The sequence below is a fragment of the Pseudorasbora parva genome, chromosome 13 (assembly GCF_024679245.1).
Source record: "Pseudorasbora parva isolate DD20220531a chromosome 13, ASM2467924v1, whole genome shotgun sequence".
Taxonomy (NCBI): Eukaryota; Metazoa; Chordata; class Actinopteri; order Cypriniformes; family Gobionidae; genus Pseudorasbora; species Pseudorasbora parva.
The window spans coordinates 14,489,649-14,505,788 of NC_090184.1; the positions used below are offsets into that span (position 1 = coordinate 14,489,649).

General features: G+C 41.1%; 1 long non-coding RNA gene across 1 annotated transcript in view; it reads right to left on the reverse strand.

Moving 5' to 3' along the window:
- Window positions 1-4,201, reverse strand: part of LOC137038092 (uncharacterized) — a 34,576-nt gene extending 30,375 nt beyond the window's left edge. The window contains exon 1 of the long non-coding RNA XR_010897372.1: window positions 3,051-4,201. This is a non-coding gene — a long non-coding RNA (uncharacterized lncRNA). The remainder of the gene's footprint in view (window positions 1-3,050) is intronic.
- Between the last annotated feature and the right edge of the window lie 11,939 nt (window positions 4,202-16,140).

The following is a 16,140-nucleotide window of genomic DNA, read 5'->3' on the forward strand; positions in this document are numbered from 1 at the left end:
TAATTCTAAATCCTTATTTCTGTCACATTAGCTGTGTCTCATTTCGTTAAATTTCGAAGGCTGCATCCTCCGGAGGACACGTTCTGTGTAGGGTGAAGTATACGGAGTGTCTTTAATCAGAATTAAACGAGACGTCCTTTGTAGGACACACAGGCAGGAAGTATCACGTTGCTATGCCAACACATTCAGCCTCGTTGCGCTCTCACGCCAGTTTATATGAATTAAAATTATTTATAACTTGAAAATTACTATGAAATGTTTCTTGTCTTGACAGCAATGTAATGTTCTAAACGTTTAAAAGCACTAAAGCGTTGTAATCCTGTTAACCACAACTATCTGTTTGAGGTAATAGAGCTTAAAAATAAAAACAAGCTTGAACTTACATTTTAAACACCACACCTACGCTCGCATGTATATCTGGCAGTGGTGCAGTTTTTTCATATAATATAAAAAATATATATGACGGTTGTTAACGGCGACGCAAAGAATTATGGGTTCTCTCCAGCCGTGAAGGCTACACCTCATGCACACTCCGAAATCTTGTGCCACATTTGGAGTGTCCTTCTCATTTTTTTGAAATGAGACGGCCTTATGACATATGCACCCTTCGAATGCGACCTCCGGAGGACGCAGCCTTCTGAAATGAGACGCAGCTACCGTGTTCTGTCCTGTCGTCATGCTGTTGTTTGATTAGGTTATCATCCCCACCTGTGTCTAACTAGTTCCCTCATCTACCTTGTGTATTTATACTCCCCATTCTGTTCTGTCCTTCGTCGGTTATTGTTTGTACTTATGGTTAATGTTTGAAGTAAAGTCTGTGTTGAACCCTCATCTCCTGTGTTGCACTTTTCCTACTCCTACTTTTCTTCAACCAAACCGTGACAGAATAAGCGACCCTCCAAGTGAGTAAGATGATGGACTCACCCCTGCTGAAACTCCTTCTCTGCCCAGAGAGGCGGTCGTATCTGGACTACCTGACCTGGATGATCCAGAGCGATGATCTCTCAACTTCAGCCAGCGATCCCGAAGTGCCCACGGAGGTTAGTCGGGAGCGGGAGGACAAGAAGGCCCCGGAGGGGACGCAGGCAAGTCAGTCCAACACAGAGCCAGGAGCGGATGTGGACCTGGTCTATCTGTGGTCCATGGATCCTTCATCCCCACCCCATCATCATCATCACCATCATCATCATCATCATCTTCTTCGCCAGTCCTGTCTGGTTATCTTCTGCCTGTATCCTCGTCTTTCCTCATCCCGTCTCCATCGCTGGCTGTGGCCAGCCCCCTGGATTCATCGGCACCACTGGTGTCATCCGCGCCTCTGGCTTTCCTGCCACCAGCCCAGTTAGCGGTTGACGCCCCGGCTACACCTCAGGCCTCCAGGGCCATCTCTCCATCTCGACCAGTCAGCTCGTCACCATCGCCTCGGCTCAACAATCCTTCATTGCCTCCGTGGCCCGTCTGCCCAGAAAGTCCACTGGGCCAATAGCGTCTCAATAGCGGGACACAAACCGGAGAGACCAGGCTTGGAAGGAGACGGTTGGTGAATCTGGTATGTATCGTGGTTGTTTGTATTCTAGCAGTGTACTGTTTTATCAATGAATGACGGGCAGCATAGTATATCGTATTAGGTTCAAATTGCCGCTACCCCCCAGTCAAATAAGGAGTCAAATATTAAAGTGATGTTTTCAGACATACTTTGCAGAAAATAGAAATCTATACCAGAACATTTTTTATTTGGCATATTTTAATTCAGTTATTATTTAATATTTATTAAATGAACAAGTTTAAACACGTGAGGAAAACTTGTTGTATTTAAAGGAATTGTTTACTTTACTTACATCTTTGCATGTCAGAGGATACATGTAGGAACCGTTGGAAGTCACTGAGGGACAGATTTAGGAAGAAGAAGAAGAAGAAGAAGAAGAAGAAGAAGAAGAAGAAGAAGAAGAAGAAGAAGAAGAAGAAGAAAAAGGAAAGGGAAATGACAAGTAGTGGGGCAGGGTCGTCTGGGACCCAACCCTGGTGTTTTATGGCGGAGTTGGGATTTCTCACACTATTCCTCACCGACTGTGAGACTTCCAGCAACATCCCCAGACAAACTCTGCCCCCTTTAGCTAACACTTCTATTCATCAGTCCATCGATCCAGAGCCAGAGGAAGACAGCCAGGTAAGAGAAGACAGCCAGGCCATCACGCAGTAAGCCCCTTCAAGCAGAGGAGATCTGAGGCAGTGACACAGGCTGGCAGAACCTAACAAAGCTCTCAAATACATTATTATTTCAGTACTATTAAGCAGGGTTAAGTCATTTAGAAAATCAATGTCAATCTGTGTAGAGCTGAACCATATGCTGCAAAGTTTAGGCCACACATGTTGCACATGTTATATAATAATAAATTATTCCAAAGAATGATTTGTCATTAAAAAATCGTGCCATGTTCAACGATTATCAATTTTTGCTTTAACTATGCAGGCAGACAGACAGAGCAGGAGGAAACTGGTGAGGTTACTGAAAAGGGCAGGAAGAGAAAGAGGAAAGAAATGTCTTCTTTTGAGAGGGGACTGTTGACAGCAATTGAGCCCCTGACCCAGATGACCACACTGCCACGTCCACCTCCGCCGCCTCCTCCAACACCAGAGGAAGACAACGTTTTCTTTCAGAGCCTCGTCGTCTTTTCACAGGCTTTCTGTGTTAAGGAGGGCAAAGCTTCGTTTTGATATTCATCGATTGGTTTTCCAGGCTGAAGAGGAGGCTGCTGAGGGTCTCCCTTGACTTTTTTTCTTCTCTTTTCTTTTTTTCCCTACATACATTTTACACATACAACTGCACATACATATCTGTATTACATACACAGCGCTTTAAAATAAACATATTAAAAAGATGGTATGGCTGTATTGTTTTCTCATGTTCATATAGAATAACAATTTTATTTATACAGTAAGTATAAATAACAGTATTTTATATTTGTGGTATCAAACAGTGCTATATCGACACAATACAAAACTTAAAGGGATAGTTCCCTCAAAAATAAATTCAGTCATCATTTACTCACCCTCAAGTTGTGATGTTCTGCTCATATCAGCACTAGAAGCCACATCTGTTGTTACCTTGAAAGAAGGCCTTTGTATTCTCTCCAGTGAAAATCTGTTCAAATCATGAATTTATTAGTTGAAAACAGGGCTGAAAGGGCAGACAATGTATATTATGACATGGCAATGAAATATAAAACAAACATGTTCATTTAATGTAAAATGATTTTTTTTTATGACATTGCAATGTGCACTTTTAAGAAAAATATAGGTAGCTCTTAAAAGAGCTTTTTGGTTTTGTGGCTCTTATCCTTTGGTGTACTCTATGCACTCGGCTGCCATGGCACTGCACCCTCCTGGTTGAAGTAGGAACAGTATGTATCTCGCAGTTGGATAGCTCTACGGGTGGCATTGTTGGAGCCCATCCTTGGTGCATCTCGCAGGGCCTCAGGAGCTGAAGATGGCTCAATGGTGGGGTCAGCTCTGTGTGCGCATCTTCTCCCCCTTTGCAGCGTCTTCATGCACAGGAAGTTGTGCAACACGCATGTGGCCTTCACACACACCTCTGCAACCTGTGGACTGGTTGCAATGACGCGCTGAGAGGATGCCAAAGGCGCACTCAACTACCAACCTAGCCCAGCTGAGGCGGTAATTGAACACCCTTTTCTCCGGTGGGATGTGATGTCCAGGGTATGGCCGCAAGAGGTTGGTCATCAGTGGGAAGCCCTCATCCCCCACAAACACATATGGCATCTGGTGGTAAATCAAGTGTGCCATCTCTGAAGCCTTTTCCAAATGACGAATTGTGGTGGGTTCCACTGTCACTGGTCTTGCCATAGCCCCCAACATCCACAACCCTAAAAAGATAGTCGGCATTGACAACAGCCAGAAGAACCAGTGAATAAGTTGATTTATAATTATAGAAGAGGGACCCAGAATTTGAAGGCGCTTGCAATACCACATGCTTCCCATTTATGGCACTAAGACAATTTGGAAAATTCCAACGCAGACAGAACTGGTCAGCGATGGCCCTCCACCAGGTTCCATGTTGGGAACTGGCCTAGTCTCCTCCACCAGGGCTGTCCAGATGGCACTGGCCACCTCCCTCACAATGCCTGAGACAGTAGAGTGCCCAACACAGTAACTGAAGGCAATCGCTCTGAAGGCATCTCCAGTGGCCAGGTATCTGGTGAAAAAAAAAAAGAATGTACAAAATTAATAAAATGTACTGTTACGTTTGTATGCACTGTGACTTTTACTATGAACCTGTGTTTATAAGACTGTCTATGGTCATCATATCTGCATTTAGTGGTTACCATACAGGCTAGAAAAACACAGGCCATGTGTAAGTTACAGTGTATATAGTATAGTATGTGTGTAGTGTACATAATAGTATTACATAATTGTCCACATGCTCAAACAAGCTGTTAACAAGGTAATGATTGTAGTAACATCAGTCTCTAACTAAATCAAATTATGACTTTTGAAACACTAAACTTATCCACAGAAGTATTTTCTTCTATAACAGATAACTGGTAGCTTTCTCTAGCTGACAGAGTTTACAGAGACTTTACAAGGAAGTCTACAGCAAGGGTAATCATTATAAAAAGATCCTTACCGTAGGCAGATAGCGAGTCGCTCAGCAGGTCCAATTGTCAACCGCATCACTGTAACAGCCTTGGTGATGAGTGGACCAAACTTGCTGAGCAACTCGTCGAAGGTGTCCCGGGACATCCTGAAGTACTGCTCAAATACTGAATCATCCAGACGCAGCTCTCAGACCAGTACGTGGTATTCTCCCCGCTGAAGGCGCTTTTTCAGGATTGAATGTACCCAACAGCTTCGAGCACCACGTCGCCTGAGACTCTGCAGTGCACTGACAACAACTACATGGGCAATTACGTTCGCACATGCAACCAAATTGGCATCCATTTCGTCTCACTAGCTGTCAAAAAAGGCGTTTTTCTGTGTTGTGTTGTGGTCCAAGCGGTAAGTAATTTGAAAATTTCTGTTGTCACTATGACGATCGTGTTAGTACCAAGCTTTAGCCATGCCCTTCGTCAAGCGTTAACGCCTACTTGCTCGCCAAATGCCCCCATCGCCCCTCGCAGGCCAGGGGCATTCCCGGGACTGCACTCTACGGCAATAATGGTGGCAAAGGTACCTAGGGTAAAGGACAGAGAGGCGAGAGAAACGGAGCCAGGAGCATGAAGAGTGGTAGAATGAAAGAGGGGAGAGAGGAGAAAAGAAAACAGAGGGGAAAAAAATTCTGGGCCAGTTCCCGGACACAGTGCCGTTCGGTCCTCAGCTAGCCGAGACTGGAAGCTTGGTGGACGGCTAGATTCTACTCCGCTCCCTGGCGGTCGGCTCCTTCAACTGAGGGAGCTGGCACGAAGGCCCACGCTCTCTGCTCCTCCCCTAAATGGTGGACGGCAGCAGGCTCCGGCTCTCAGTCAGCGTTGGCGACTTCTACGCTCCCTCTCAGATGGCAGCCACCCCACCTCAAACCAGGGGCACGTCAGCGAGCTCTCCGTCCCACTGGTCTTTACTCGTTCTAGCACCATCGCCTTGTGCAGCCTCTTGCGGTCTTCCTTCATCCGCGCTTCCCGAACTCCTCCACACCGCAATCCCCCTCAGCAGCGAGGGCTCTTCGAAATCATGTCCCTCCTAACTCCCAGACTTATTTTTGATGAAATATCAACAAGAATCAAAAGCCACCTTTTCGTTTTATTTGTGGTCATAGACATGCACTAAACTGCATGTGTTTGGGTTCTTAGTGAAACAGTTTGCTTTGGACAAATATAGATTTAGCTGCCCAGTGACAGCGCGGATCATCACGGCAACCCAGCGCACATCGCTCTGTGCTTCAGGTGTGCGGCCGAGACTATGAAACATCAAACCCCTTCGCTTTTACCCAAGATCTAGAATTATGCTGCCTTCACGTGCCATCGGACATTTGATCATTCCGACTTCTGAAGTCGTGATTACGAAATCATTGCATTCAAGTTTCAAAATGTGTTCATGTGCAATTTTTACCTAGGAAACTCGTATTTACGATAATTCCGAGAGCACCTGAAGGCAGCATTACACCTCTATCGCATTTGCTAGCATGTTCGTGGGTGGTTCATGTTCTCTTATCATGCTGGCGCGTTGTTCATTTTGCCAAACAGCGTGCATATTTGGACAAATATAGTTTAATTGTCACATGTTTGCAAAATAACTGTAACTGCTGCTGTTGGTATCGCTAATCTTAATGCACCTAAGGACACTCCCCTATTTATGCAAACCATTCCCTCTTTCCACACAATACCTATCCCAACTTTTCACAGTCGACCACTCCCCTTTTAAGAAGCCTTTTCAAATCGAAGGTGTAAAAAAACACAGCTGCAGCAGGGGGGTTTCATGACCCTTTAAGAATATAAATAAAGGGAGTTTTTACACTGGCAGTTTAGCTCAGAACAGGGCACAGTTCATATGAAACATTGATAACGTGAAAGCTGTCATGCGGACCTGGGAGCGTGCCAGTACCACACCATACCTGGAGGAGGTCCATATTCCACAAGCAGGAATATAGTAGATCCTTTAAGAGATCCTTATAGGATCCTTTAAGAGATTTGCATTCCCTATTGAACTGCCGTTTTTTTGTATGTGTGTGTGTCGAACCTTGCCGCGATTCACGCGAACAGTCTCGGGAGCGCTCTTGTTCAGAAAAAAACCTGCATATTCGTTTTAGCCGATTGTAATGTATTTAGTTTAATAAAACACATGTACCTCATGTAACACATGTTAATGATTTACCTCAGATATGAGCGAGAGCGAGCTTGCAGTGTATTCACACATCGGGCTCAGACTGAAGAGAATGTGTTCAGTGTAAAAACACTCAAATCTTTCGACCTGGAGTCTAATAAAAGTTAAACAGAAAATATGGTAGCTTATGTAGGCTATAACTGCACTTGTTTCAGAATAGTAATGTTAATGTTATCCCTATTTCTATTTGCTGCTGCATCCTTACGTCTATGGCTTAACTCGATTCCTCCAAATAAGGGCTAGGCCGAGGGTTGAACAGCAAATGTACCCTGTGTTAATCACCCGTTAATAAAAGTAGTGCTGTTAAAAATCAATTTGCATTAACCCGTTCATTTTGACAGCCCTAAATTAATCATAACATAAAGTCCAGGCCTGGTCCTCTCTTGTCTTTTACTGTCACCGGTCCTCCTTTATGCCCCCAAACCCCACCCCCCATGAGACACGAGGCCCAGCATGCAGCTGTCGCTCATTAACATTAACGACTGGCCTCGTCCTGCTCTCATGGTCTCTCAGCCTCACTGCTCGCTAATTTAAGCCAGGTGCACACTGTGCGATTTTGGCCACGATTTGGCCGTCTGAGACAAATTTAGGAAATCCTAAAAGATTCCTCAGATCCTAGGCTAAAATCTGACGTCTTTGGTCGTTAGTTTGACATGTTCACCGGCAGCCGATTAATGACCGCTGCGATCAAATTTTACCTCAGACGAAATTCTGGCAGTGTCAGAAGATTTGGCACAGAATCCTGCAGTGTGACTTGTCCTACGACAACAGTCAAATATCTCTGTTTTTCAAGACAAGCTATGACCAAAACGAGAGCTAGAAACTTATTTGTAGCCAGCATTTCAGTCCCGCGTGTAATGCAGCTCACCGTCACTGAACACGTCATTCATTGATGATATAAAACTCCGGGTGAGATTTCTTGCGCGCGTCCGTTTTTAGCGCGCCTAAACTATCGTGCAGTCTGACATTAATGACAACTGAGGTCTTACAGTGTGACACGGGGATCATGTTTGTACAGTCTGACAAGGGACATTCGCAAAGGATTTTGAAAAATCGCACAGTGTGCAGGACCCATTACTCATAAGAATTTCTAGGGGTGCTAATAATTGTGGCCAAAGTGTTTTGGAGAAAAAACAATCATTACATGTGTAACCTCAACTATATGGCGGTTTAAGAATGTCGACTAAATAGACTACGCCACCCCCACTTCCACGGGATAGGGGACCCTCATAATATTTGTAACAGGTCGTTCAATTAAATGAACTAGAAGCCAGGGTATAAAAGGTCAACTTTTATTAGTTGCTCACAATTTTTCATTGATACCACTTGGGTTCACAGCACGGTTCTCAAATAAAAAAAAACACAGCAAAAAAAAAAAAATGAAACTCCACCAAGCACAACACAAAAAGAACGGCACTGAAGTCATTCTTAAAAAGGGAAGATGTGTTCGTAGTTTAGTCGACCGGATACGGCGAATGTTTAATCAGTCAGCGAGCTATGCTTCACCTTCATGTTGCTCTGGTTGGTGTAGTGCTATCCTATCGCGTGCAGAGGGAGTTTGAAAGACAACCGTTTATCCCGCCCCTCGGATTGAGCCCTGTCAATGGTGAGTTTCCAGACCAAACATCTTGATGTGGGTCTGGCTTATCAGGCTAGTGTAGCCATATACTGTGTGTGATTTGTCAGTTTTTAATGAACTTTCTGGCGTTATGTTAGTCGATGTCTTTGATATTTACTCACTGTGTTATTCAAGACTGTAATGAGAGGTTTGAATTATATTGTATAAAAGGCAGTATTTGAGCTGCTTCTGTAAGCTGTTGTTTAATCAGGGCAATCACAGATTCAACCCTGTTAGACTTAGGTTAGGCTTAGGGAATAATTTGAAATGTATTTTGACAATGGCTTGGGGGTGTATTTTGTTCTGCTTACATTTTTAAAGTTCACAAATTGTTGTACATCTGATCTAGCTACCACAGAGCGATATGATGGGCCGCAGTACAAGCAAGATATTCTGGCGTATTCTGTCTGTGTTTTTTGTGTAGCTGGAGGTGAAGGGTTGAGCTGGGTCAAATCTCTAATGGGTTTGCACTATGACAGTCATTAATTTTCTTCATTGTTAACCCTGTCAATGAGGACCTGTGAAATGGAAGCACGGGAGTGTAATACATCCCCTCTCAGCCTATTATCAGATACACAGTGTTGCTAGTACACCTCTAATTACAGGAAAGAGAGAGCGAATATGGGTGAGACAGGAAAATCAGAAGCTATTATGACTCATATCTCGCTATCATTTGGATGACCAGATTGATCTAAAATTATTGAAGAATAAATCCTTTTCAACAGACAGAGATAAGATAGAAAGTGTAATTACATTTTTTTTTAATATATGTTTTTAATTTCTGGCCAGGACATTCCTCTAATAAACATAGTCACCAATCTCAACACTAAACCTTTGAGGCCCACATTAAATATCTTTGCAAAACATATTTTTGTTACCTCTGGAATATAGCCAGACTCCATCCCTCACTCACCCTTCATGATGCTGAAAAATTTGTTCATGCCATTGTCTCCTCGAGACTGAATTATTATAACACTCTTCTCTTTGGGATCCCTAGCAAGATCCTCCAGAAACTCCAGCACATACAAAACAGTGCTGCTAGAATCCGGAAGAGCGTGTGTAAATATGAACACCTCCCACCAATTCTTCCGTCTCTACATTGGCTTCCTTCTGCTTGGATAAAGTTTCCATCCTCACACATCAGTGCATCCATGCCATGGCAATGCTCCCACCTACCGTAAAGAACTCATTACTCCACAGATCTCAGCACGGTCTCTTCGCTCCACAAGCACTCATCGGCTCCATTCCCCTTGGATTAAGACCCACACCCTTGGGGACAGAGCCTTCTGTGCTGCTGCTCCATGCCTGTAGAATGCCATCCCTGAACATCTGAGGGCTCTCAGAGTGCTTTATAAATAAAATGTATTATTATTTAAAAAAATTCTCAGGACACAACAACATTTATGCTCAAAGCCAAAAGTAACTGGACTGTAATTGTAAGACCTTTTGGGATGGTAGTCTACTCAACATAGAGATTTCGTTTATCATCTATGGGTGGCAGGCAGGGCTGGACTGGGGCTAAAATTCGGCTCTGGCATACCCAGCCCATTCGGCCCCTGAGTAACCCCGTGAAGGTTTTTGCTGGAGTTGGGGCCTTAAATTGCCGTATATAAATAAAACTAGGACAAGGACAAATAATGATAGATTTTATCGAATTTGCTGCAAATGCAGATAAACTTAATATTGCTTTTTTATCACACAGAAATGCCCTTGGCAGTAAAGCACTGATGATTTTGAGCTAGGATGCAGTAAAGTAAATTTACTTATTTTAAATGCTGTCATCATTTACTCTCGTGTCGTTCCAAACCTGTATGACTTCTGTGAAACACAAAATAAGCCATTTTGGTTAGGCTACCATTTGAATATTGTATGAACAAAAAAACAGACTCAAATTATTTTATTTTATGCTACACTGAAATAATTTCATTTAGGTTTGGAATGACATTAGGGTGAGTAAATGATTACATTTTTGGGTTGAACAATCATATTTTTCAAGAGTTAACACATCATTTAAGTAAGACACTGATATCTATCTATCATGAGGCTATTCAATTTCATTAAATCTATTTTAAAAAAAAGTTAATAAAAATTTTAAAGAGAAAAAAAGATGTGTCCTTAATTCATGGGATCCAGACTTTAAAACTGTTTTATAGATTATATGTTGAACTGTAGGCAAGTTTCATTTAAATGTAAGATCATGGTAGTCACAGGGTAAAAAACATAGACTGTAAAAATCTTGCTCCTCATTATATTTCTAAAACTATATAAAACATATATAATAAACTATTATATTTGTAAGTAAAAAAAATTAAACACTCTTAGAAAATATGAAAACAGCCTCTATAAAAATGATTTATATTCTACAATATTAATTTAAGTAATATAGCAACATTTTTAATAAATGTTTCTTCCAAAACACCATATTTCTTTGCTGTTAGCTGCAATGTAAATTGTGGTTGTGTTAAAGTGAAACGTTTGTGTGTTGCCGTTTTCCACTTTACCTCGTCATTAACACATGCTCGCGGCTGTTTTCAGCTGATTTAACACAGAACCTGTTATATTCCCATATCATACGATTGTATAAAACTAAATTCAGAGTGAAAGTGCCATATAGAACAGCATTTAAACGCAGCGTACGTTCGTCAGCGGCTGCGCTGTGCGGATATTCGCCTTTTGCAGTTCCATGCGCTCAAATAGGCCTACTAATAAATAAATAAATAGAAAAATAGTGCCTGATATGGAGTGGAGGTCTCTGTCGCTTCGGCTTGTCAATGCAGAAGGCAAAACAATGTCGCTGCATGTTGTCAGTGGTAAAAATAATAATAATACATTTACAAAACACTATCGGCCCCAAAGTGCGTATGCCAGATTACCAGTCCAGCCCTGGTGGCAGGTCTTTCTTTGTGACAGCCCCTAAACTATGGAACTCTCTCCTCCTGCCTCTCAGGACAACAACCACGTTAAGTACATTTAAATGTAAACACATTTGTTTAATTCCACTGTCCATTTATGTATAAACTGCTTGGTATTTACTGTTATTGTAAAGCGTCCTTGAGCTTGGGTCATTACAAACTGAATAATTAAAACAAGTTTAACCCCTCATTTACACTGAACACGTGTTCGACACATTTCGGCTGTGACACGGCTACCGGAGCTGATCGCGCCCATTCTAGTCAATGCTTGTGTTTACACCAGCCGCGACGCGGCGCGTTTCAGAAGCTTCCCAGAAGCGGCTCTCCACGCCGCTTCGCTAAATATAGGTGCCTAGTCTATTTTTGATGGACGCGCGTCCAAGTCGCACCGGAAATACAAAAATAAAAGTCAAAAATCCCTGTCAATTTCAAAATAAACACCCTGTGCAGACTCCCAAACGTATTGCATGTATATTGGCAATATATCCTTGGTAGGAGACGAGAAATGGACGCCGGACAGGCAAATCACGTGGTCTCACGCATCCAGTCGCTCCGCTTCTGATATGCTCCTGGTGTGAGTTAGCACCGCGTGGAGGACGGAATAAAACCTTGTCGCAGCCGTAATGCGCCGCACATGCGTTCAGTGTAAATGAGTGATCAATTGGTAAATCTTCTATAAAAGATAAAATAAAAAATAAAAATTTTATTCTTCGTTTTCTTTTTTGACATACTCCAGTTATTGTTAAAATACACTACACATGTGTGTATTTTAAGCATTTTTGTGTGAAATCATATTTATTTTGTCCATTAAAAGTGTGCTTTCACTTTAATTGAGCGTCAGCAGCGCAGCAAAAATAGGCTCGTCGCCGAAACCCCCGCTTCACTGCTGCTCGCTTGACGCTTACGTGCTGCTCCTGCTCACGGTGTGATCAATGCACTCATTGATTAACATGGGCGCCGAAAAAAATATGCGCTGCTCACGCTTGCGGTGTGAAACAGCTGTTGTGGGTGTTGGTTGGATGCAGCAGAGAAGAGGAGATCCAAGACTTCCAAACAAAACTGGCTTTATTCAAAAAAGACACAGAACAGAACATCAAACACCATTATCTAACATGAGAACACACAAAGACAGAGTGAACAGGGGAGAACTAAATACCAACACTCATGAGTCATGACTAACTACTGTAAAGGGGGACAGGTGAAAATGAGGACAATTAACTAAACACAGCTGAATGGGACTAAACTGATGAGGGTAACTATGACAACGGAATGTGGCGGGAAACAGAACAAAGGAACATGTGACAACTCAAAACAGGAAGTACAAGGAGAAAAACGCAACCAAAACAGACCATACATGTAACAATCCCTGTAAAGTACCAATAGATATTAATTTGAACTAATCTTAACACCAATAAATGCTCAATTTAAAAATAAATTACTGTTAAATAGAGCAAAAAGAGTTTATGTTAATAAATCCAATTGTACCAATTGTTGCATTTATACTTTATGGGGGAAAAAAAGACAAAATCCTTTATTTCAGCTGAAAAATTGAACCCAATACCTCTGATTTCATTTGAACACTGTGCTGTGAGGGCTTGGTTAGGTTTAATAGGACTGCATTTTCTGGATGGTAGCTTTTTGGAATAAATTATAACCAAGGTGGGAGGTGTCTGAATAAACTTAACAGCCATGCTCAAAGCTTTAAAATTTAATGCTGTAGTAAAATTGTGCATCAGAGAAGTTGAACCAGGGGAAGATTGAAGAACAGATAATGCTTTTCACTTTAAAAGTGTTGTAGTTGCAGTTTCAGGACAGTACATGCTGTGCTTTATGATGCAAGTAATTTTCTGCTCCATTGGAGATTGTTGGGGATGTCACTATATACGGCTCTGCGGAAAAAATGAAGAGACCACATAACATTGATTTCTCAGTGGTAAGTGGTCATTTTTTCCAGAGCTGTGTGTGTATATGTATGTATGTATATTATATATATATATATATATATATATATATATATATATATATATATATATATATATATATATATATATATATATATATATATATATATATATATATATATATATATATATTAAGGCTCAACGAATGAATGAATGAATGAATGTATACAGGTATGGTGAAATTTATTCATAACCAGGCCAAATTTTTATTTTACAAGCAAGCAATACATTGTGTTAGATACTATTTTATTATTATTTTACAATTTGACAAAACATTTAGTCATATCCTTTCTAAATAATCTATGGCAAAGCCTTTATTTTTCATCACATCTGTCAAATGGTTTTTAAAAAGGTTTTTTTTTTTTTTTTTTTTTTTTTTTTTTTTGCATATTTCCACTGGAATTTTGGACCAGTCCTCTTTTACATAGATGTCCAAGTCTTTGAAGTTGGAATGCTTCTTACCATCACACTGGTCTTTAGTTCTCTCCACTAATTCTCAACTGGATTCAGGTCTGGACACTGGCTTGGCCACTCCAAAATGTTGATATTGGTCTCTGCCAATCATTTCTCAACCACTTTTGTTGTGTGTTTTGAATTGCTATCTTGTTGGAAGGTCCGCTGCATCCCCAGGCCAAGGTTTTCTGCAGAATGTCTGATGTTTTGCTTCTGAATCCTAATGTAGTAGTTTTTTTCATGCTGTCATTTACTTTTAGAAGGTTGCCTGGCCCATTGGCTAAAAACACACCCAAAGCATTATGTTCCCTCCACCATGCTTGACATGGGGATGGTTCTTGGGGTTGTGGGGTTGAATGCTTCTTCTTTTTTTTCTCCAAACAAAAGTCACATCACTATGTCCATACAACTTGAAATGTTGGTAGAATTACTTGTGGTAGCATTACTACATATGGCTCTCCTGATCCTTGGGTTATTGCCAGCACAGGGATCACTTTTGGCTTCCTACCACAACCCTTTAGATTTTTTACAATGTGAAACTTCTTGAACATTGTGCACACCTTACACAAACTAAGAAATGACTGCCATTGTGGGATTTATATTGTATATTGTTACAAATGCTAAGAAAATATGAATGCGGGCATGGGGGATGGTAATTCCTGAATAAAAACTTGCAAGATTGTTTCTGCAAAAGTTTGCTCTTGAGTGTCTATTTTGAGCCTTTTTTGTGCCTTTTTTCTCCATATCCACAGGCTCTTGATGTTTTTATATGGCAGAAAATTTGGTAATACTGCAAATGTGTTGGTATTTTTAAACTTTGATTAGATTAAAGTCACACTGTGACAGTGTCAAAATAACAATATAACTTATTTCAAGGATGCTTATTTGTGTTATATCTACCCATGTAATCAACCTAAGGAAATTACTGTGTTTGCACTTTTCTGTTTGGTAAAAGTAATTAGACCAATGAGTAGCCCATTTTCAATTCATGTACTCATTTTCCATTAGTGAACCAACTAGGTCCAACATGGGTTGCCCAGCTGGGTTTGCCCATGTGGGACCTACTTAGTTGACCCAGTTGACCCATGCCCACTCTGTACCCCTGTACCACATTCACTTGTTGGCTGCATTGGTAGGTTTTAACCATAACTTGCAATTGACTAGAAACTGACAAGTAAACAGGTTTAAAAGCTGTTCTGAATTTATAATTGTTTAGAATGCTCTAGAACAGGGATGGCCAACATCGGTCCTGGAGTGCCGCTGTCCTGCAGAGTTCAGCTCCAACCCTAATCAAACACACATGAACAAGCTAATCAATGAGTGTGTTTACATGCACACCAGTATTACGATAACTCACAAATATCAGCTTATTGATATAACCAGTTTTCCCCGTTTACATGCAAACCAGTGAACTGACAACACAAGTAAACTGTGTTTACATGGCTACATTAATAAACCGGGTTATTTCCTTTTAGTGAAGTCAAAAATAATAATGTGAAGTATTGTGAAGTAAAGTATTGCAAATGTATTGCAAATGTTACATCAGTTGTGATGTTAAATAAAGCGTGCACCGTGTCAGCGGGAGATTTACGGCTCATATTATCCCTAATGCAGTTTCAAATGCAGCGTTTTGACTGAACTTTCAACTTCTGCTGCATGAGATGAGAGCACGTCTTTACAATTTTCTGGGTCTGCGTTTGTGATATATGTCCTTATTTCAGGTCGTATTTCAGTCTGGATGCATTTAAATCTGTTCTAAGTTTGCTTTTTTGTCAGACTTGTCCAGACTTGCCAAGTTCGAGGACAGGAGGACACAAGTCTTTTACTCTGCTGAAGGAACTACAACTTTCTTGATAACGACACCCAGCTTGCTCTCACTCCTGTATGCAAATTTTGGCTACAATAATGTGAAATGTCATAAAACTGTCATACCACTCTGCCTTTCTTCATTTTCATAAAAGTATAATGTAATATACTGCATGCATTCTTATCACAAACGGAATATAAAACACAACCCTGCCTCTTTTTTTTAGGCTACATTTTAAATAACACAAATTATGTGGTTCAGAAAATAACTCTGCATATGATTATCACTGTACTACAATTAAATGTGACAAAAAACACAACCCAGTTTTTTTTGTTAACTCTGTGGACCCTGTACGGTACCATTTGAAAGCTTAGAGTCTCTACATTCTGTAAATATGCACCACTTTGGCATTTGTTTTACACAAAGTGATGTATTTACACTAATTTACTCTGGTACCATTTCCGCCTGGATTTGACCTACCCAAATTAAAAAGCCTCCCATACACACACAGTGTTCTAGGTTCAATATGTTGGTGTCATTTTACAGGAAACCCTT